Raw genomic sequence first — 22224 nt, 5'->3', positions numbered from 1 at the left:
AAGATTGTCTGCCTCAAAAAGTGCATTCCAAATAATATGCATATAATACTGAAAACCTTTATTTTTTCCATATTAGTACATATACATTTACAATTTTATATGGATTATTTTATAGTGGAGTTTTACAAATTAAATGCCATTGAAAATGTTGATGGATTTATAAAACTTGAATAAAAGTAAAATAGTTTTTTTATATTTATATGAATTACTTAACAGACCAAACTGAAGCATAATGCAATAAACAAAAAGTTCAATAGAATACCAGGATATTGTAAATTTCTAATTAATTTTATTCAGATGAAGATTACAGTCAATGAGAAACCTGTGATTGTTTTTTCTTCGCCAATTTGGGATACGCGAGGAGTGTTGAAAGGGCACAACACAGGTCATTTACCTCTAATCTACTACGTTGCTTGTTTTAATTTGCAACAGAGTTGAAAAGCCTGACTCACAAAGATATGTCGACACAAACGGAAGCAATGCACGGATAGCTCTTTCTGCCACTTTTGGGTAGGAATCACATCAACCAAAATTCTGTGATTGATTTGCATCTCTTGCCCCGAATCAGTTTCCGAAAACCTGAATTCCTGGTTGAGAACCACTGGTCTAGAGGCAGCCCACACAAAGCCGGTAACGTGTGTAAGTTTGAATTAGTTTAAATCCGGCTTAATAAACATAATGGCTGAAGGTGGTGGTTGATGGTGGGGTATTGTGGTTGTTGGTAGTGGTTGTGGTGAAGGTTGTAGTGGTGGTAGTGGTGAAGGTAGGCGGGGTGGTGGTAGTGTGAAGGTAGTGTTGGTGGTGGTGGGGTGGTGGTGGTGGTGGTGGTGGTGGTGTAGGGATGATGGTGGGTGCAACATGGTAGAGACAGGGGCCAGTATTTACGGGTCATATACTTAGGCACACGTGTGAGCTTCCCTTGTAAACTCGTCAGTCTGGGAAAGTGAAAATTTAATCGCGTTGACTAAAATGTTTAAGAAACTGATAAATAATTAAAAACAAGAAGCTGTTTTTTTCATATTCTTGTCATAGTTCATTAAGATATTAGTTATACGATATATAAAACAGACTCAACCTACAACAAATAAAAAAAAACACCAACAAACACACACACACACACACACACACACACACACACACACTAAGATTACCTACAGTACCTGGCATACAAACCTTTACTTAACCCAGTGAGACGATAATAAACAAACAGATTCTTATCAGTGATTCGCTACTTTACTATTTTCACCTTTAAGTGACACATAATAAAAGTAGCGATTTAAGGTAGAGCTAAGAAATAGTTATGTGACCTTTGGGGATTCCGTCCGTCAACCAGATAGGTCAAGTGTGTTTATACATCGTTAGTTATGAGGGCCAATTTACTGCGGGAAACTTTTGAGTTCAGCTTGGAAGTGGATGGGGAGGAGGGGGAGGGAGGGGAGGGGGGAGGGAAGGAGAGACGAGGAAAGAGGAGAAAAGGAGGAGAAGGATTTGCGAGAGGAAGAGGAGGAGAAACGGAGGGGATAGAGAAGGGAGAAGGAAAAAGGGAAGAGGGAGAGAGGGACAGAGAGAAGGAGAGGAGGGCTCTCAATGGTGCTCAAGGCTCCTGGGATTTACCTGGCCATGAAACCTTGCAGTACACCTCTACCACCATCACCACCACACCTACATCCCTACCACACCTCCTTCCACCACCACCACCACCACCACCACCACCACACACCTCCACTACGACACCTCTACCACCATCACCACCACCATCTCTACCACACCTCCTTTCACCACCACCACCACCACTACACCTCCACCTCTACCACCATTATCACCACATCTCCAGCCACTATCACCACGCCATCACCACCATGTTACCAGCCACCACCACCACACCTCCTTCCTCCAGAAGTGAGTGAATTTCAGTGTTCCTGTGTCTCTCCCATACTCGTCCTGGCTTCACTTTACCCGTTGATAAATAAGTTCATTTTCTCTTTCATGCCAGTGGTTTGTAGATTCACCCAACAGTGCTGTCACTCTCACTCCCAACACCACACCCTCACTCCCTCACCCGACACCACACCCCTCACTCCCTCACCCGACACCACACCCCTCATTCCCCTCCCAACACCCACACCCTCACGCCCTCTCCCAACACCACCCCCTCCCACCCAACACCCTCTCCCAACACCCCCCTCTCCCAACACCTGAGGCATATTACTCTCCCCAGCTCCCCTTCACCCCTCTTAGTCCTCCACGCAGTACATTCTCCCCTCTCACCAAGCTTCCTCCCCGACCAACTCATTTTGACCTCCAATGACCCTTCCAGCAGCTCGTTGACCTCTCTTACTCTCCCTAAGTTTCCAGGAAAATTCACTCTTGTTTATTTGGTTTCCAGTATTTTCACTCTCGGTAATTTCGCTTTCCATGCATTTCCTCTGGTAAATTTATTCCCTGAAGTGATATAACACACACACACACACACACACACACACACACACACACACACACACACATACATACATACATACATACATACATACATACATACATACATACATACACAAAATCATCATTATCGACAAACTCCTCGACACCATCAGCTAAACTCATGATCTTGATAGCATTTTCCTTTAAATCATCTTAACTAATTTTTTTTATAAACATTCTGAGAAATAATGAAAAAGAAGCAGTTGATGAAGGTTGATAAGATTCTGTTGATGTGAGATGTTTCAAAGTTAACCCTAAAACATTAATGGTTCAATCGTGGATGTAATGACTTATGTGAAGTGTTGTGTGAACGTCTTTCGTGTATTTAGAAATGATAATAAACCTAAAACACTGAATGACGTTACCTGAACATGAAGAGTGTATAACTAATTAAATATATTTAGTGAGTATTTGAAAGTTCCATCACTATCACCCTCACCATAACCAGTCACCACCATCACCACTATCACCATTACCATCATCACCATCCGACCAAATGCTTAACATACTAGAGGTCCTTCAGACATTCTTCCTGACAAACACCATTACTGTATTTATCTTCTCCACCACACCACAAGAGCAGGTCACCAGTATCCAGGCATCTGTATCCATTAGGAATTCCCTACCAGCAATAATGGAACACTAAACATATTATTTTGTTTACACTGAGAAATTATAACAAAAGTGAAATTATGGAAGCAAAATCTCTACTGGAATGAATATACCAGTCTGCCCTCCCTAGTCCTCTAGTCCTCTACTCCCTTTCCTTCGTCTATCCCTCTACCGTCCATCACCTATTACCTATCATTACTATCCAAGTCTACTCATCTCTCCTCCATTCACTAACCCCCCTCACCCCTCCTCCCTCTCCACCCCAGCCCTCCCCACCCCTCCTCCACTCTCACGACCCCCCTCACCTACCTCCCCTCACCCCCTCCTCCCTCTCCTGACACCTCCCTCACCCCCCTCCTCCCTCTCACTGACCCCCTCACCCTCTCCTCCACTCTCCTGACCCCCTCACCCCCTCCTCCACTCTCACACCCCCCCCTCCCCCCTCCTCCCTCTCACCCCAGCCTCCCTCACCCCCTCCTCCCCTCCTCACCCAGACCTCCCCTCACCCCTCCTCCTCTCTGGCCTCCCCTCACCCCCTCCTCCCCACTCTCCTGACCCCCCTCACCCTCTCTCCCTCTCACTGACCCCCTCACCCTCTCCTCCCTCTCCCCAGCCTCCCCTCCCCCCTCCTCCCTCTCTGACCCCTCCCCTCTCCCACTGACCCCCTCATCCCTCCTCCCTCTCACTGACCCCCTCACCCCTCCTCCACTCCCCACTGACCCCCCTCACCCCTCCCTCCCTCTCACAGCCCCCTCACCCCCTCCTCCTCTCACTGACCCTCCTCACCCCCTCCTCCCTCTCACTGGCCCCCTCACCCCTCCCTCCTCTTACTGACCCCCCCTCATCCCCTCCTCCACTCCACCTGCCCCCTCACCCCCTCCTCCCTTCTCACCTGACCCCCTCCTCCACCCCTCCTCAACCCCCCTCACCCCCTCACGACGTTCCGACCTTGCTAATATTACCCGTGGTTCTCTAAGCCTTACCTGACAGCAGGTAGTCGTCCCCCCCTCCCCCCATGAGGCTTTCCCAGAGATCCTCAGGGCAGAGTTGATCTTCAGTCTCCTGCAGGATGATCTTAGGAGGTTGCAGGATGGTCTTGGCTTGCTGTGCTCGTCTTGTCTCGTGTCTTGACTTGCTGTGCTCGTCTTGTCTCGTGTCTTGTTGCTGTGCTCGTCTTGTCTCGTGTCTTGACTTGCTGTGCTCGTCTTGGCTCGTGTCTTGACTTGCTGTGCTCGTCTTGGCTCGTGTCTTGACTTGCTGTGCTCGTCTTGGCTCGTGTCTTGACTTGCTGTGCTCGTCTTGGCTCGTCTTACTTACTGTGCTCGTCTTGTCTCGTGTCTTGACTTGCTGCTCGTCTGCTCGTGTCTTGACTTGCTGTGCTGCTCGTGTCTTGACTTGCTGTGCTCGTCTTGGCTCGTGTCTTGACTTACTGTGCTCGTCTTAGCTCGTGTTGACACTGTGCTCGTCTTGTCTCGTGTCTCTTACTGTGCTCATCTTGTCTCATGTCTTGACTTGCCTGTTCGTCTTGGCTCGTGTCTTGACTTGCTGTGCTCGTCTTGTCTCGTGTCTTGACTTGCTGTGCTCGTCTTGTCTCGTGTCTTGACTTGCTGTGCTCGTCTTGTGTCTTGACTTACTGTGCTCGTCTTGTCTCGTGTCTTGACTTACTGTACTCGTCTTAGCTCGTGTCTTGACTTACTGTGCTCGTCTTGTCTCGTGTCTTGACTTGCTGTGCTCGTCTTGGCTCGTGTCTTGACGCTGTGCTCGTCTTGTCTCGTGTCTTGACTTGCTGTGCTCGTCTTATCTCGTGTCTTGACTTGCTGTGCTCGTCTTGTCTCGTGTCTTGACTTGCTGTGCTCGTCTTGTCTCGTGTCTTGACTTGCTGTGCTCGTCTTGGCTCGTGTCTTGACTTGCTGTGCTCGTCTTGACTCGTGTCTTGACTTACTGTGCTCGTCTTGGCTCGTGTCTTGACTTGCTGTGCTCGTCTTGGCTCGTGTCTTGACTTACTGTGCTCATCTTGTCTCGTGTCTTGACTTGCTGTGCTCGTCTTGTCTCGTGTCTTGACTTGCTGTGCTCGTCTTGTCTCGTGTCTTGACTTGCTGTGCTCGTCTTGGCTCGTGTTTTGTTTATTCTGACTCACTTTTGTTTTGCTCCTGAGATTCACTGACTCTCCCACTCGTCTGTATAGTATCACTTGACACCTGTACTACTACACCCCACACCTGTACTACAACACCCCACACCTGTACTACAACACCCCACACCTGTACCACAACACCCCACACCTGTACCACAACACCTCAAGGACATAGCTGTGACACCGATCGTCAGGGTAAACAGATTACCGCGAGGCAGAGCAAAGGACAAACACGGCCTAGTTTAACCTGAGCTCTCAATACCCCTTCCCCCCTCCCTCCTTCCTTTGAGTGCCTCCCCTCCCTACCTCGAGTCCCTCCCCTCCCTCCTTCGATACCCTCCCCTCCCTTTCTTCATACCCACCTCCTCTCTCCTCTCCTCTCCTCTCCTCTCTTGATGTCGTCTATCCCCATTCACCTCCCGGGATGACATGAGTCATCAACAAAATGAAACCTTGTACTTGCACCCTTACCTGTACCTGGCACCCTTACCTGTACCTGTACCCTTACCTTGTACCTGCACCCTTACCTGAAACTGCACCCTTACCTGTACCTACACCCTTACTTGTACCCTTACCTGTACCCTTACCTGTACCTGCACCCTTACCTGTACCCCTACCTGTACCTGCACCTGCATCCTTTTCTGTACCTGCACCCTTACCTGTACCTGTACCCTTACCTGTACCTGTACCCTTACCTGTACCTGTACCCTTACCTGTACCTGCACCTGTACTTGCACCCTTACCTGTACTTGCACCCTTACCTGTATTCATCTTAGTGATGTTGATTCTAATTAAATCATTATAGGGTCTGAACACAAGACAGGTGAGCCCCCTGAAGTGCTCCCATTATGAATCTGAAGCCCCGAACTGAGCTCTAAAGACACGGGGATTGACTGTCATTTATCAAGGAAGGAGGAGGAGGCATGTGTATAGGCCAAAGGTTAAAAATGTCCACGTGAAACATATTACCCCCCCCTCCCCTCTCTTCTCCCCCTTCCCCTCCTCCTCCCCTTTGCTATCTCCTTCCCCTCTTCTCTCCCCCTCCTCCCTCGCGATGTAATTAAGTCCAGGAAATTAACAAAGGAGGGTAAAGGAGAACCACGTCAGGGAGATTATTATTATCTTCTTCTTTCTCTTTAAAGATACGTGGAAGTGTTTTGTCCTGGTTCACCCTCTGATGCACCGACCACAGCCAGCGAGGTATACTCACATAGGGCGTTGTTTTGAAGCCTTTGTTGGCGCAGTAATGTGGATGATCTGATGATGATGTTGTTGTGATGTGTGTGTGTGTGTGTGTGTGTGTGTGTGTGTGTGTGTGTGTGTGTGTGTGTGTGTGGTGTGTGTGGGTGTGTGTGGGTGTGTGTGTGTGTGTGTGTGTGTGTGTGGTGTGTGGTGTGTGTGTGTGTGTATGGTGTGTGTGTGTGTGTGTGTGTGTGTATTGTGGTGTGTGTTATTGTAGTGTGTGTGTGGTGTGTGTGTGTGTGTGTGTGTGTGTGTGTGTGGTGTGTTGTGTGTGAGTGTGTGATGTGTGTGTGTGTGTGGTGTGTTATTGTGGTGTGTGTGTGTGTGTGTGTGTAGTGTGTGTGTGTGTGTGTAGGGTATTTCTACTTGTTGTATTGGCACTTTCCAATTACAATCTACACTTATGGGTGTTTGAGAGTCACTTTGTATACTGTGTGTTAGTTGAGAATGTGAGGAAGTGTGGATTCAGTAATTATTTTCAAGGGGTTAAAATCTCTCGAGGAACAACTTCACTGTACTCAAGGGGTTAAGTCATCTTACTCAAGGGGTTAAAATATCACAAATAACTAATTCATTGTACTCGGAGGGGAGGAGAGTCATCGTACTCAAGGGGTTTAAGATATCTCAAGATACAACTTCACTTGTACTCATGGGTAAGGGGTTAAATCATCATACTCAAAACACTAAACATCGCTGGTCCAAATCTCCGTAAATCTTGTCGGAAAACTTACCAGGATTTCTCCTTCCTAAATTAGATCCGACTTCAGCATTTGACAACCTTGATAAATTCTCGTGTTGCCTCCTGACTTCAGATCCAATTGATTAAAGTCTTATGGCGTACGATTTAATTTGGAAAAGTTGATATTATACGACAATTTAATAACATCCAGGTTGACCCACTTGCCAATTCACCTTAATGAGAACAGATAAAGTTACCTCATGTCTCAAGTTGATAAGAAAAGATGATTATTTTTATTATTTTACATTTTAGTTGTTATTATATTATTAAGGTTATTTCGTTATACTTATTATTATTACTATCATTATTGTCATCATCTTTTCATCTTTTCTCAATGTCTGTGTTTCTTTTTATTTCATTTAGTCACTTTTAATCTTCCACTTTCCAATTCTTTCTTTCAGTGTCATCTTTATTTCAACCTTGTCAATCTCTCTCTCTCTCTCTCTCTCTCTCTCTCTGTTAACCTCTATGTATTTTCCATCTCTGTCTGTCTCTTACTGTCTGGCTACCTCTCTCTCTCTCTCTCTCTCTTTAACCTCTATGTATTTTCCATCTCTGTCTGTCTCTTACTGTCTGGCTACCTCTCTCTCTCTCTCTCTCTCTCTCTCTCTCTGTTAACCTCTATGTATTTCCCATCTCTGTCTGTCTCTTACTGTCTGGCTACCTCTCTCTCTCTCTCTCTCTCTCTCTGTTAACCTCTATGTATTTTCCATCTCTTTCTGTCTCTTATTGTCTGGCTACCTCTCTCTCTCTGTTTGTTTACCTCTTTCTCATTCTTCCCTCATCTCTCCCTCAGTATCGTCTCCTCCTCTAACAATATCACCTCACACCTCTCTATATTCCATTATCGGTCAACAGGTATTTTTTTCTCCAGGATTGTCTTACTCACCTGCCCCTTGTCTCCTTTGTTCGTCCTGTAGACACACAATCTCAATCACTGACTCCCACCCTACCTCTCTATATTACAGTATTAGATTATTGGGTGTTGTCAGGAGGCGTTGAGGGGAGTGTATGGGTCAGGGGAGAGATAACGAATGAAACTGGGTGGTGGGGAGAGTGGGGAGGGTGGTGGGAGTGGGGAGGGTAGTAGGGGGATAGAGATGATGGGGAGGGTAATTATAGTGGGAAGGGTGCAATCACACACACACACACCTAGAAAAAGTGCAGAGGGCATACAAGATTATTCTCTCCCCTTCCTACTCCACATATCAAGAAGCGCTGAACACGCTGACCCTCTCGGCTCTCTCTGATCATCACCACGACCTCATCTGCACCATCCTCGACGCCAGTTCCTACTTCCACCCAAGATCCCTCGTCCGAGAATTGCTGTTCGACACCACAACCGCATCCAGCCCATACGAGCACTTACTGATCGCTATAAGAACAGCCCAGTCCCAACCATTACAAAGGTTATCAACAACTCGTAATCAACCAGTGTGTTCACTCCCAGCCAATCTTACCTTCTTGCACTGTTACTACGTTGAAATGCCCCTTACTATAACCTTTTCCCCACCTAGTTATTATATATCATATTTGTATCACTTATGCTACTTGTACTGTGTATTATTTGTCAATCAAGTGACCCATTCCCCAATTATGTAACTGTATATTTTCATCCTTCCGGCTACCATGCTCTTTCAATAAACCGTTAATTATTATTATTATTATTATTATTATTATTATTATTATTATTATTACACGTCAGGTTGTACCAAACTCCTCTCTCTATTCACAACTTAGGAGGGACCAAAACAAAATTGAATTTCCTAATGGTGTTGGTATTCCCTGACTAAACTTACCTGACCCAAAACTTCTCGACTCACAGTTTTGGCTGAGGAGAGTGAGTATATGTTCCTCTCTCTCTCTCTCTCTCTCTCTCTCCATATTCCCTCAATCTACCTTATCTCTCTCCTTGTTTCGCACTCATCTATCTCTTCTCGTTCTCTCATTATTTCCCCTATTTGATCACTTCTCTCTCTCTTTCTCTTTGTTCTCTCACTCCTCTCTCCTTTGAAGAGTCATGTGAGAGAGAGATATATGCGTCCTCAGTGTCATAAGTCCTTTCATAAGTTATCAAATGGAAGACTCACTCTCCCCGACTCTCCTTTAGAAAGTTGTTTATATTGGATACGAAACTTCCGCCAACTTATTCCATTCGTCTTGTGGAATACCGTCGTTCTTAAACTCGATTTTCTCTTCCTTGGTTATGAGAAATCCACTTCCTCAATGTTTATTTCCTTAAGGATGCCGCGTGTGTATAATGTCGAACACCCGATATATCCATATACGATATCATCAGTCGAAAGAGGTGATGGTCAAACCTATATTAGCTAACTTAACGTAAATCTAACCTAACCTAATCTAACCTAACCTAATATAACCTAACCTAACTTAACCTAGTGACGTTGTTGACGGGAATTATATGAAATAAAATGGCTGCCAAATTGCCTAACGGAAAAGTTGACTGGGCTTGTAAACATTTGATCACAGACAGACAAACAGACAGACAGACACAGACAGACAGAAACAGACAGACAGAAACAGACAGACAGACAGACGAACGAACGGACGAACGAACGGACGGACGGACAGACAAACAGACAGACGGATAGACAGACAGGCATAAGTTCATTCGGCTGCGCAAAAAAAAAAGAACAAATACGGTCAAAATTCTCTAGACACTTGGCATTATCCGGTCATTTATTTCCCGGTCATATAAGTGACTGTATTATAACTGGTGACCGGTGTTTTATTTTTGACTATAATTGATATATAAAAAAACGAGAAAAACTATAATAAATAAAAAATCAGAATTAATAAAAGATAATTGAATATCTTCTTTTATACATACGTGTGTGTGTGTGTGTGTGTGTGTGTGTGTGTGTGTGTGTGTGTGTGTGTGTGTGTGTGTGTGTGTGTGTGTGTGTGTGTGTGTGTGTGTGTGAGTGTGTGTGTGTGTGTGAAAGGCTGATGATGCCACATATTACCTTAAGTCAGTGGTTCTTAACCTTTTCGAGTCACGGACCCCTTTGAGACTCTGGTGAAAGCTATGGACCCCCTCCCTAGAAAAATGCACATAAGCACATAAACACAACTTTGCATGTGATGAATATACTTTATTTTATTGAAAATTCATTGCCTCATACAGTGTATGACATACACAAAGTCTGAATAAAGTAAACACTCTGACGACGATGACGACTGTATGTTACCTGACCGTGTACAGCAGCATCCCACGCCACCCTACAGATTTACTGGTTTTCTTCAGTAACCAAAAAATACATACATAACATCTGGTAAATATTGACAAAAATTGAACAACTTAACATAAAAATATAGTGAATATAAATGTAAAATTTTTATCTGACCTTCACGGACCCCCTGAAGCCCATCCATGGACCCCAGGTTAAGAATTCCTGCCTTAAGTGATCAGGGAATTTTGTCAGGCGACTTGTAACACGACATAAAAGCTTCTCTCCCACGCTGTAGTTCTCCCAGTCAAAGTTTGTGAAAATTTCTCTAACACTTAACAGCGGTGATGGAAGCGCTTAAAACAGGCCGGCACTTGAAGATGTTTTACAGTCTAAGTTAAAATATTTACAGCTAAAGTTAAACCAGCTAAGTGTTCAAAACATTTATTGCAATGCTCAAGATATTTACAGTTATGCTCAAGATATTTACAGTAATGCTCAAGACATTTACAGTAATGCTCAAGACATTTACAGTAATGCTCAAGACATTTACAGTAATGCTCAAGACATTTACAGTAATGCTCAAGATATATACAGTAATGCTCAAGATATTTACGGTAATGCTCAAGACATTTACAGTAATGCTCAAAACATTTACAGTAATGCTCAAGACATTTACAGCAATGCTCAAGATATTTACAGTAATGCTCAAGACATTTACAGTAATGCTCAAGACAGACATTTACAGAAATGTTCAAGATATTTTAACAATACTCGATAAAAATAAATCAGAGTATTGCGTCTGAGTTTATGGCAACATTTACATTTACATTAAGACGTACGTAAACAACCAGGATGTAAACAACCAGTATGTAAGCAACTAATATGTAAACAACAAGTATGTAAGCAACTAATATGTAAACAACCAGTATGTAAACAACCAGTATGTAAACAACCAGTATGTAAACAACCAGTATGTAAACAACCAGTATGTAAACAACTAATATGTAAGCAACCAGTATGCAAACAGCCAGTATGTAAACAACCATCCCTGAGTCGCTGTAGTTAAGAGCGAGGGCAAACAAGAAAATTTACAACATTACGTATTGCTCAGTAAAACAGACATGACTCGCCAAAACTTCCTGATTCAGTGTTTGGTAAAGTGGGTCATGTGTGTTTTGTTTTAACACCCTTGAAGACGATGACTTAACTTTCTTGAGGATGATGGCTTAACCTCTTGAGGACGATGATTTAACTTTTTAGAAGACGATGACATGACCTCTTTGAGGATGATGACTTAACTCCCTTGAGGACGATGACTTAACCCCCTTGAGGATGACAACTTAACCCCCTTGAGGACGATGATTTAACTTTTTAGAAGACGATGACATGACCTCTTTGAGGATGATGACTTAACCCCCTTGAGGATGATGATTTAACCCCTTTCAGGATCATGACTTAACCCCCTTGAAGATGATGACTTAACCCCCCTGAGGATGATGACTTAACCCCTTTCAGGATGATGACTTAACCCCCAGGACGATGACTTAACCCCTTGAGGATGACAACTTAACCCTTGAGGACGATGACTTAAACCCCTTGAGGATGATGACTTAACCCCCTTGAGGACGATGACTTAACCCCCCTGAGGATAATAACTTCACCCCCTTGAGGACGATGACTTAACCCCCTTGAGGACGATGACTTAACCCCCTTGAGGACGATGACTTAACCCCCTTGAGGATGATGACTTAACCCCCCCCTGAGGATAATAACTTCATTCCCTTGAGGACGTTAAGTCATCGTTCTCAAGGTGTTAAGTCATCATCCTCAAGGGGGTTAAATCACAATCCTCATGGGGTTAAAACTCTTCTACTTAAAAACAAAATAAATAAAATATATATAGAGCATCGTTCACCCAACCATCATTCCCACAACCCATATCTTCCCTCCTAGAGACCTTCGCCCAGGGACTCTAACTCAACCACTGTAACTAGAGCGTTCCAAACATCTCATCATAAAGAAACTGTTCCGGGATGGGAGTTGGTCTCAGTGAACACTCGAGCCTATCCTCCTGGAAACACTACAGCGGCTCTTGAAAAAACACGACGGCGGAACAAGATAAGGGATGAAGAAAAGGAACTATGAAAGGGAACAAGACACGAGGAGGAATAGAACAATTGTGAGGGAGAAATGAGGGGAATGAAATGGAAGAATGAAATTGTTTAAAGGAATGATGGAAAGAAATATGTAAAGGAATATAAGAAGAGAACAGATGTAAAGTGGAGGATATATATAATGTGTTAGGGTGAATGAATGACTCTTCACTGAACGACAACAAATGAAGGAAAAGGCTGTGTTTTCTCTTCATTCCATCAACTTTTGCATTAACCTAAATAAAAATAACTTCAAACAATAAAAAAATAGTAAACATAAAAAACAAACACATACAATAATATTTAAGCATTAAATAAGGAAGAAAATACAGATTGTAAAGGTTCAGTGACAACTAGAAGAAATACCAATTAAGAGACGTCACTGTAATGGCTCAACTACCCAACAACCACACACCTAAATTAATAGGGATCATTAATTGTGTGTACAGATGTAGTGCGGTGAGTTTAATTACAGTGAGATCAAAGGAAGGACGGAAGGACGGACGGACGGACGGACGGACGGACGAACAGACAGACGGATGGACGAACGGGCGGGCCACATGTTAATACATCCTGTCCAATACACATTTTTCTTTCACTAATTTCACTACACACGAGACACATTACATTACTGCCTCCACCACTCACTACCTCCACCACACACTACCTCCACCTCTCACTACCTCTACCACTCACTACCTCCACCACTCACTGCCTCACCACACTACTGCCCCTACACTACCTACCACCACACTGCCTCACCACACACACTACCTCCACCACACACACTACCTCCACCACACACTACCTCCACCACACACTACCTCCACCACAACCTACACTTACTGGCTATAGTATAATAATTTACGTCTTTGGGCCAAACAAAATCTGCTCTTAATATCACCAAACTCTTTACCACCAGACTGCATAATCGCTTTAGGGTGAATTATCGCTGTGCAGCTTTGATGGTTTTAAAGATTTTTTTTTTTTAGTTTGGTAGATTAGATTGGGAGGGTAGGTGGTAGGTGGAGGGGAGGTAATAGGTGGGGAGAGGAGGGTAGGTGGAGGGTAGGGTTGCAGGTGGGGGAGGTGGTAGGTTGATGAAGGTGGTAGGTAGGTGGGAGAGGGGTTAGGTGGGGGATGTGGTAGGTGGGGGGTAAGGTTGTAGGTGGGGAAAGGTGGTAGGTGGTGGTTAGGTGGGGGATGTGGTAGGTGGTGGGGAAGGTGGTAGGTAGGAGAGAGGTTGATAGGTAAAACCAGATAATAGTTACAGAGAAGAACAATTGGGAAGATGATAAGAAAAACCAAAGAGCACAGGTAGGTAATAAAGAACAGGTGATACATCAGAGAGAACACAATGAACAAGTAGAAGAAGAACAACAGGTAACAAGTATTATAGTGACGACAGTTCTCATTACCTCAGCTCTTACATCTTGGGAGGTAAAATAGCGTACAGGTATTTTTATAGCCTCTCTTGCTCTAGTCTAATTTATGCTGACCTATTTTTCTACCTGTGTGAATTCTAGTTTACCGGAATAACTCGACCAAGTCCAGGTTTTACACAGCACGAAATTATTCTTATTACTATTACTACTACAACTACTACTACTATTTTTTTAACGTGGCCTTCATCCTCCCCCAATAGCCACACATCTTATTACTACTACTACTACTATTTTTTTTTCTTAAACGTGGCATCCAATAGCCACACCTTCGCCACCATTTAATTACCTTAATATTAAATATCCTAATACATAAGTAGCTATCCTATCTGTGTTAAATTAGTTGAGCCGCAGATCTATGCGGCATTCAGTGACTGTAGCCTCATAGTCAATATCTGCAGCAGTTGTCGGGGTTGGGGCAGAAGCTCTCGTTCCCCTGAGGCAGAGCAAAGCCGACCGAAGGAAAGAGAAAGACAGTCGACATCTCATCCAGGCTGTAACATAACTTCTGGGCTGCTGCTTCTGTTCGGCGATCACCTCCGCGAGTCTGGCGTAGAAACATCTTGCACTTGGTCCCATCCCACCAGAGGTTGTGAACACTAGAGGAGTGAAGCTGCCTTGATCAACGTTTTGAATTCTCTCCCCATACGCCCTTCTCTTGTCGTTCTCGTTCCTCCTATGTGCAGCATCGAGAGCTAGGTTACGGTGACATGCGGCCATGGGATAAAAAATCCTGATGTCGAAAAAAGCTCGCTGTCCCCGCGTCCAGAATCCTCGAGCACTGACGTCCACACGGGCTTCGTTAGATGTGTTTGAAGTCCTGTGTTGGAAGATCTCACCATCCAATGGAAGGAGGGTCGGTTCTACCATGACATCCCGGCAGATTTCCTTCAACATATTTGCTGTGAGGTCCCTTACCTCGTCATGCCTCATGCATATGAAGCCCCCCTTCTTGCACACCATGGCGTGATCGCCATCATAGGAAGAGCCACACACGCATTGGGAGGGCAAACCTTCTACTGGCCGACCGTACCTTAGAGCAATGGCATCTGTAAATTCTGGTTTATTAAGACTGAAACCATTTGCCCTTATCGGTGACGTAGTTAACCAGTTCGAGGCGCCCACCTCCTGCGCTAAAGCTACTTTTTTTTTCTTCAAATTTTCTGGTACCTACTACTACTACTGCTACTGTTATCACCATTTCTATTATTTTCACCATCATTGTTATTTCTTATACTGTCACCATCATCAATATCCTCCACAATATCAACAACTTCCTCTGCAAAAACTTCCTAACCTGGTGCCGTAAATTCCCAAAGTTTCGAAATTTTTATGTTTCCCTCAAGCACAAACCTTACCTGGCTGGCTGACGTACGATAAGACATAAACACAGGTAAAAATATGGCGGAGAAATTATACGAAGACCTTACCGTAATTAGTCGTGCATTCTCTTTAACGCAGGGCACCTCTTGAGACTCTTCCTTAGAGGTAAGTAAAATTATTCCTAGGTTTCGAATGAGAGATGAAAGGGTAAACAAAAGTATTTCTAGACGTTTATGTTAACCCTTTGCGGACGATGGTTTAACGTTATAACCCTTTGAGGACGATGGTTTAAGTTGTAGCCCTTTGAGGACTTTGGTTTAAGTTATAACCCTTTGAGGACGATGGTTTACAGTGAATTAGTACAGTAGGTGGGTGATGTATCCTCCACCTACTATATTAATTAGGTTTCACTTGAGATATTAAAAAAAAAAAATCTAAATTTCAAAGCATAACCACGATCTTATATATTCAATTAAAATATAAAGTTAGTGTTTTATGTTATTAAGAAATAATATTTATTTTAATTTTTGAGATATTAATATTCTGTAAGATGATTTAATTCCTTAAATGGTAATAAGTGAACGTTAATTCTCAGTGTAATTCTGTTGTTATTCTGAGAGATTTATTTTCTTATACCTATACACTCAGGCTCTTCGATGCGTTGCTTACATCACCAGTTAGGTAAAAAATATTCATGTACGGAGCCTTGAGAATAATGGATCTGGTCTCCATCTTAGGACTCCTGGTCGAGACAAGAGGATTTTCTCAAGACTTCCATTAAGGTTGAGCGCCAGGTGGTGAGTATGGCGCTCTGTCCATTAAGGTTGAGCGCCAGGTGGTGAGTATGGCGCTCTGTCCATTAAGGTGAGCGCCAGGAGTTTGATGGTGGCGCTCAGAGGAACACAAGTCATAGCCAGTGAGCATAGGGAATGAGGCGGTAGGCGTGAGGTGAGTGTGTTGCGAGACTGTTGTGGTGAGTGTGTTGTAAGTGTGTTGTGATGAGCCGTTGTAATGAATGTGTAGTGAGTGTTGTGGTGTACGTGAATGTGAGTGAGTGTGATGTGGAATTAGGGGTGTGTTGTGGCGAGTGTACTGTACCGAGAGTGTTGTAGTTTGTAATAGGTGTGTTGTGGCGAGTGTACTGTACCGAGAGTGTTGTAGTTTGTAATAGGTGTGTTGTGGCGAGTGTACTGTACCGAGAGTGTTGTAGTTTGTAATAGGTGTGTTGTGGCGAGGTACTGTACTGTTGTAGTTGTACAGGTGTGTTGTGGCGAGTGTACTGTACCGAGAGTGTTGTAGTTTGTAATAGGTGTGTTGTGGCGAGTGTACTGTACCGAGAGTGTTGTAGTTTGTAATAGGTGTGTTGTGGCGAGTGTACTGTACCGAGAGTGTTGTAGTTTGTAATAGGTGTGTTGTGGCGAGTGTACTGTACCGAGAGTGTTGTAGTTTGTAATAGGTGTGTTGTGGAGAGTGTACTGTACCGAGAGTGTTGTAGTTTGTAATAGGTGTGTTGTGTCGTGGTTGTGTTCAATGTATAGGTGTGTGTGTATACCTGTGTCGTGTTGTGATATATTGAGCAAATTATATAGAAAAGGTTAAGGACAGGTGAGAAAGACAATTAGTAATATATATTGTGTTGTATGTGACTGTTGTGATGAATACGAGACGCTGTGTAGTAGTTGTGTATGTTTGTACTGCCTGTGTATACAACTGTGTTCACAAGAAGCAGTACGTAGTGCAATCTAAATAAAAAATAACCTCTCTATTTCAACAGGTGTACTAAAGTAATCAAGCCAGTGCACCAATTCCTACCTGTGCAATTAAGCCTTTTCACATCAACTTTAAAAAAAGAAACTGAACCCCGACTAATTAGAGAGAATACCTGTCGGACAATCTGAATATATATGCCACACGAGTTAACTAGGCAAAGTGTTACTGATTTCAATAATAACAGGAACAATTAGATCGTACATTATTACTATGTTAAGACAGGAAATTATAAATAGTTTTCAATATATATATATATATATATATATATATATATATATATATATATATATATATATATATATATATATATATATATATATATATATATATATATATAATCATTTGACATAAGACAGCTGTTTAACGTAAACAAATATTATAATATTTTTGGGAAGAGAGATTTGTATATACAGTGAAACTTCCATATAACGGATGCTCGATATAATGGACTTTCATCTCTATATAGTTCGTTAAATAGAGGTTTCACATCTAACGGACCCTCGATATAATGGACTTTCACCTCTATATAATTCGTTAAATAGAGGTTTTACATCTAACGGACCCTTGATATAACGGACTTTCCTCTTCCATATAGTTCGTTAAAAAAATTATTAAACCTCCAAGCTACAATTTCGTCTCAGATTCAGACAGCAGAAACTACCACTCACTACCAAAGTTCACTTACCGTACAACCACGATTAACAACCATTATTAACTTTCAACAACCATAACAATTCATTAACCACAACCACGATTATCACAACCATTTTCAACTTTCAATAACTATAACAATCCATTAACAACAACTAATCATTAACAACCAGAATTATCACAACCACTGCCAACTAAAACAACCAACCTCAACAGCCAATAATTATCCATCAACAACAACCACGATTATTACAACCAATATCAACTAAAACAGCCAACCTCAACAATCGCAACCAATCATCAACAACCACAGTCACTAGAACCACAGTCACTAGAACCACTGCCAACTAAAACAAACTACCATCAACAACCACAAACAACCATGGACAAAAACAATCAAGAACTACCACAACCAAGCCTCAACAACCATTACCACCTATTAAACAACTCCAATCTCAACAACCAAAATTACTACAACCACTATCAACTACCACAACCCACAACAACCACAACCACCAACAACAACCACAACAAAAAGTCACCTCCACTTCTTAACTTAACTACACTCATTTGTTACTCTAAACTGCCTTTGCTATTTTTCTAATTACCTCCACAGATCTTATATATTTTCTACTGTATGACGATTTCTCACAAACTTTACACATCCTAAAGGAAATATTATTCAGGTGATTTGAGGCTCGGTAAAAAAAATAAAAAAAATCGTAAATTAATGTCTTCCTCTTGTGATGGTAATGAGAGAAATGGAGTTAACATAAAGAATAAAAGAAAAAAGAATATATCAATAGTGAGGAATAATATATGTATGTTGTGTTGTGTTGTCATAGTAAGAGAAACAATTGAGACCCTGGAATTGTGTGTAAATGAGGCAGAAAGTCAGATCAGCAACCTGGGACTTGATCACAATTTTTGTGATGCCATATGGCAGCAGGGTCTACCATTAGACAACACATTATGCCTCCAATATCTCCCCAGGCGGTAGTACCTCCCTGTTTGATAGCTTCCTACTACCTACTACCAGTGGTAATAGGTATGTTTTTTTTTACCCATGAAATAAGTTTGTTTATAAATTTTACGATTATAAAGAATACACATGTAAAACAACAAAAACACAAACCAAAAAAACAAAAAAACACCCAAAACAAACCTTGAAATTCTACGATGGATACTTTAATTCATATTAAATACTAAGTTATCTATACAGAGACAACTATATAAAAAAAAAAAAAAAAATATATATATATATATATATATATATATATATATATATATATATATATATATATATATATATATATATATATATATATATATATATATATATATATATATATATATATATATATATATACACAGATTATATGGAAAAAAGTCATTAATCCATCTAGGGCTGTGGTTTAAAGAGGCTGATTGGGTGGTTTAATCATGGAAAAGTGCCACATCCTTCCCTTATTCACTTTAAATCTGGCACTGTTACCGTCAGAAGTGCCACAGAGAGGAATATGAATTGATATGTTATCCTAAGGAAGGATTTTATTGTTCCGACATGGCACCATGAAACAGGCTCTCTCTCTCTCTCTCTCTCTCTCTCTTTAATGAATGATATCGACTTCATATTATTTTAAAAGATTAGATACATTTGTTACTTAACCTACAAATAAAAACAGATAGTGAGAAAGGAAGTAAAAACCCAATAGGAAGGAATAAGCAATACAGAAACGTGTTGGAACCCGCGAAAAAGTCTACGGTGTTGTCCTGCCTCATTTAACTTACTGCTTCTCTGACTTGTGGAAATGTATGCAGTAAATTATTATTATTATTATTATTATTATTATTATTATTATTATTATTATTATTATTATTATTATTATTATTATAGGTGTCAGTGGTAGATATAAAATAATAATAATAATAATAATAATAATAATAATAATAATAATAATAACCAGTCAATATTATCATCATCAATATTTTCAACATAACCACTATTAACATCATCATTACTGCTATCATCATCATTATCATCATCACCATCATTACCGCCTCACAGTAATATATGTCCACCATAACAACATCAAGGTACAAAGTGGATCAGCACGGGAGGGACAAAAAAAAAAAACACAAAAACTGTAGCGTGTTGAAACTGGAGCTTAAGTTACACACAGGAATAGTTAAACACTGAGAAAAAATGTAAGGAAAAACTTGTAGCGTTGAGTGTTGGCGAGTAGTGGCGAGCAGGACGACACTAATGATGCCGCCTCATAGATATATACAATGTCTTTACCGAGGCGGGGAACTGTGAGGCAGCGAGCACGTATAAGACTACTCCCTTCATCCTCCCTAACAAGACCTAATCAAAGAGGCGTTCTGCTCTAAAATCCGGATTCGAAATCGGATTCTCGCGCTATTATAAAAACAGCAACACATCAACCACATCAGAACCTCTAATACCATGACGTTAACATTTATCAACAAGATGTGTCGTTCGTGTGCTGTGGCTGCGTAGACAATAATGTTGACAAATGATTTTCGTCTTTCTGGCGAGATAAATAATTGTGTTAATGGTCTTTTAGATGGTTATATTAAGGTAAGTTGTGTCATGTCAAGATGACTTAAGATAATGTTGGTTAGGTTAGCAGTTTATTAGAGAGACATACGAGCATAAATATATCTTTTGAGAATGAGTGAGTGAGTGAGCGAGTGAGTTAAAAAGTGAGTAAGTGAATGAGTGAATAATTGGGTGAAAAGTGAGTGAGTGATTGAGTGAAAGAGCAAGTAATTAAGTGATTGATTTAAAGTGATTGAATGAATGAGTGATAGAGCGAAAAATGAGTGAATGAGTATGTGAAAGTGGGAGTAACTGAGTGAATGGTTGGGTGAAAGAATAAGCGAGTGAGAGTTGTAACACCCCAGTGTTGCTAACCCTGAAGTTGTACCGGCCCCAGTGCTGCCAACCCCTACATTTGTACCACTCCCAGTGCTGCCAACCCCTGCATTTGTACCACCCCAGTGCTGCCCAACCCTGCATTTGTACCACCCCAGTGCTGCCAACCCCTGAAGTTGTACCACCCCAGTGCTGCCAACCCCTGAAGTTGTACCGGCCCCAGTGCTGCCAACCCCTGCAGTTGACCACCCACCAGCGCTGCCAAACCCTGCATTTGTACCACCCCAGTGCTGCCAACCCTTGAAGTTGTACCACCCAGTGCTGCCAACCCCTGCAGTTGTACCACTCCAGTGCTGCCAACCTCTGCATTTGTACCAATCCCAGTGCTGCTAACCCCTGAAGTTGTACCACCCAGTGCTGCCAACCCTGAAGTTGTAACACCCCAGTGCTAACCCATGCAGTTGTACCCACTCCCAGTGCGCCAACCCCTGCATTTGTACCACCCAGTGCTGCAACCCCTGAAGTTGTAACACCCCAGTACAACCCAGTTGTACCACCCCAGTGCTGCCATCCCTGCAATTGTAACACCCAGTGCTGCCAACCCTGAAGTTGTACCGGCCCCAGTGCTGTCAACCCTTGCAGTTGTAACACCCCAGTGCTGCCAACCCCTGAAGTTGTACCACCCAGTGCTGCTAACCCCTGAAGTTGTAACACCCCAGTGCTACAACCCCTGAAGTTGTACCACCCCAGTGCTGCTAACCCATGCAGTTGTACCACTTCCAGTGCTGCCAACCCCTGCATTTGTACCACCCCAGTGCTGCCAACCCTTGCAGTTGTAACACCCCAGTGCTGCCAACCCTTGCAGTTGCTGTAACACCCCAGTGCTGCCAACCCTGAAGTTGTAACACCCCAGTGCTGCCAACCCATGCAGTTGTACCACTTCCAGTGCTGCCAACCCCAGTTGTACCACCCCAGTGCTGCCAACCCCTGAAGTTGTAACACCCCAGTGCTGCTAACCCATGCAGTTGTACCACTTCCAGTGCTGCCAACCCTGAAGTTGTACCACCCCAGTGCTGCCAACCCTGAAGTTGTACCACCCCAGTGCTGCCAACCCCTGAAGTTGTACCACCCCAGTGCTGCCAACCCCTGAAGTTGTAACACCCCAGTGCTGCCAACCCCGAAGTTGTACCACCCCAGTGCTGCTAACCCATGCAGTTGTACCTGCGCTGCTAACCCTGCATTTGTACCACCCCCAGTGCTGCTAACCCTGCAGTTGTAACACCCCAGTGCTGCCAACCCTGCAGTTGTAACACCAGTGCTAACCCATGCAGTTGTACCACTTCCAGTGCTGCCCAACCCCTGCATTTGACCACCCCAGTGCTGCCAACCCTTGCAGTTGTAACACCCCAGTGCTGCCAACCCTGAAGTTGTAACACCCCAGTGCTGCAACCCATGCAGTTGTACCACTTCCAGTGCTGCCAACCCCGAAGTTGTACCACCCCAGTGCTGCCAACCCCTGAAGTTGTAACACCCCAGTGCTGCTAACCCATGCAGTTGTAGCCACTTCCAGTGCCAACCCTGAAG

General features: G+C 42.9%; 1 protein-coding gene across 1 annotated transcript in view; it reads right to left on the bottom strand.

The window, feature by feature from the left end:
- The window catches only part of LOC121859424 (gamma-aminobutyric acid receptor subunit gamma-2-like), a gene marked incomplete in the record, with an annotated part of 138498 nt that overhangs the window by 45438 nt on the left and 70836 nt on the right, over positions 1 to 22224 (bottom strand).

The sequence above is a fragment of the Homarus americanus genome, unplaced genomic scaffold, assembly GCF_018991925.1.
Source record: "Homarus americanus isolate GMGI-L3 unplaced genomic scaffold, GMGI_Hamer_2.0 scaffold7626, whole genome shotgun sequence".
Lineage (NCBI taxonomy): Eukaryota > Metazoa > Arthropoda > Malacostraca > Decapoda > Nephropidae > Homarus > Homarus americanus.
The sequence above is the reverse complement of the archived record's forward strand: the minus strand, read 5'-3'. Positions and strand labels throughout refer to the sequence as shown.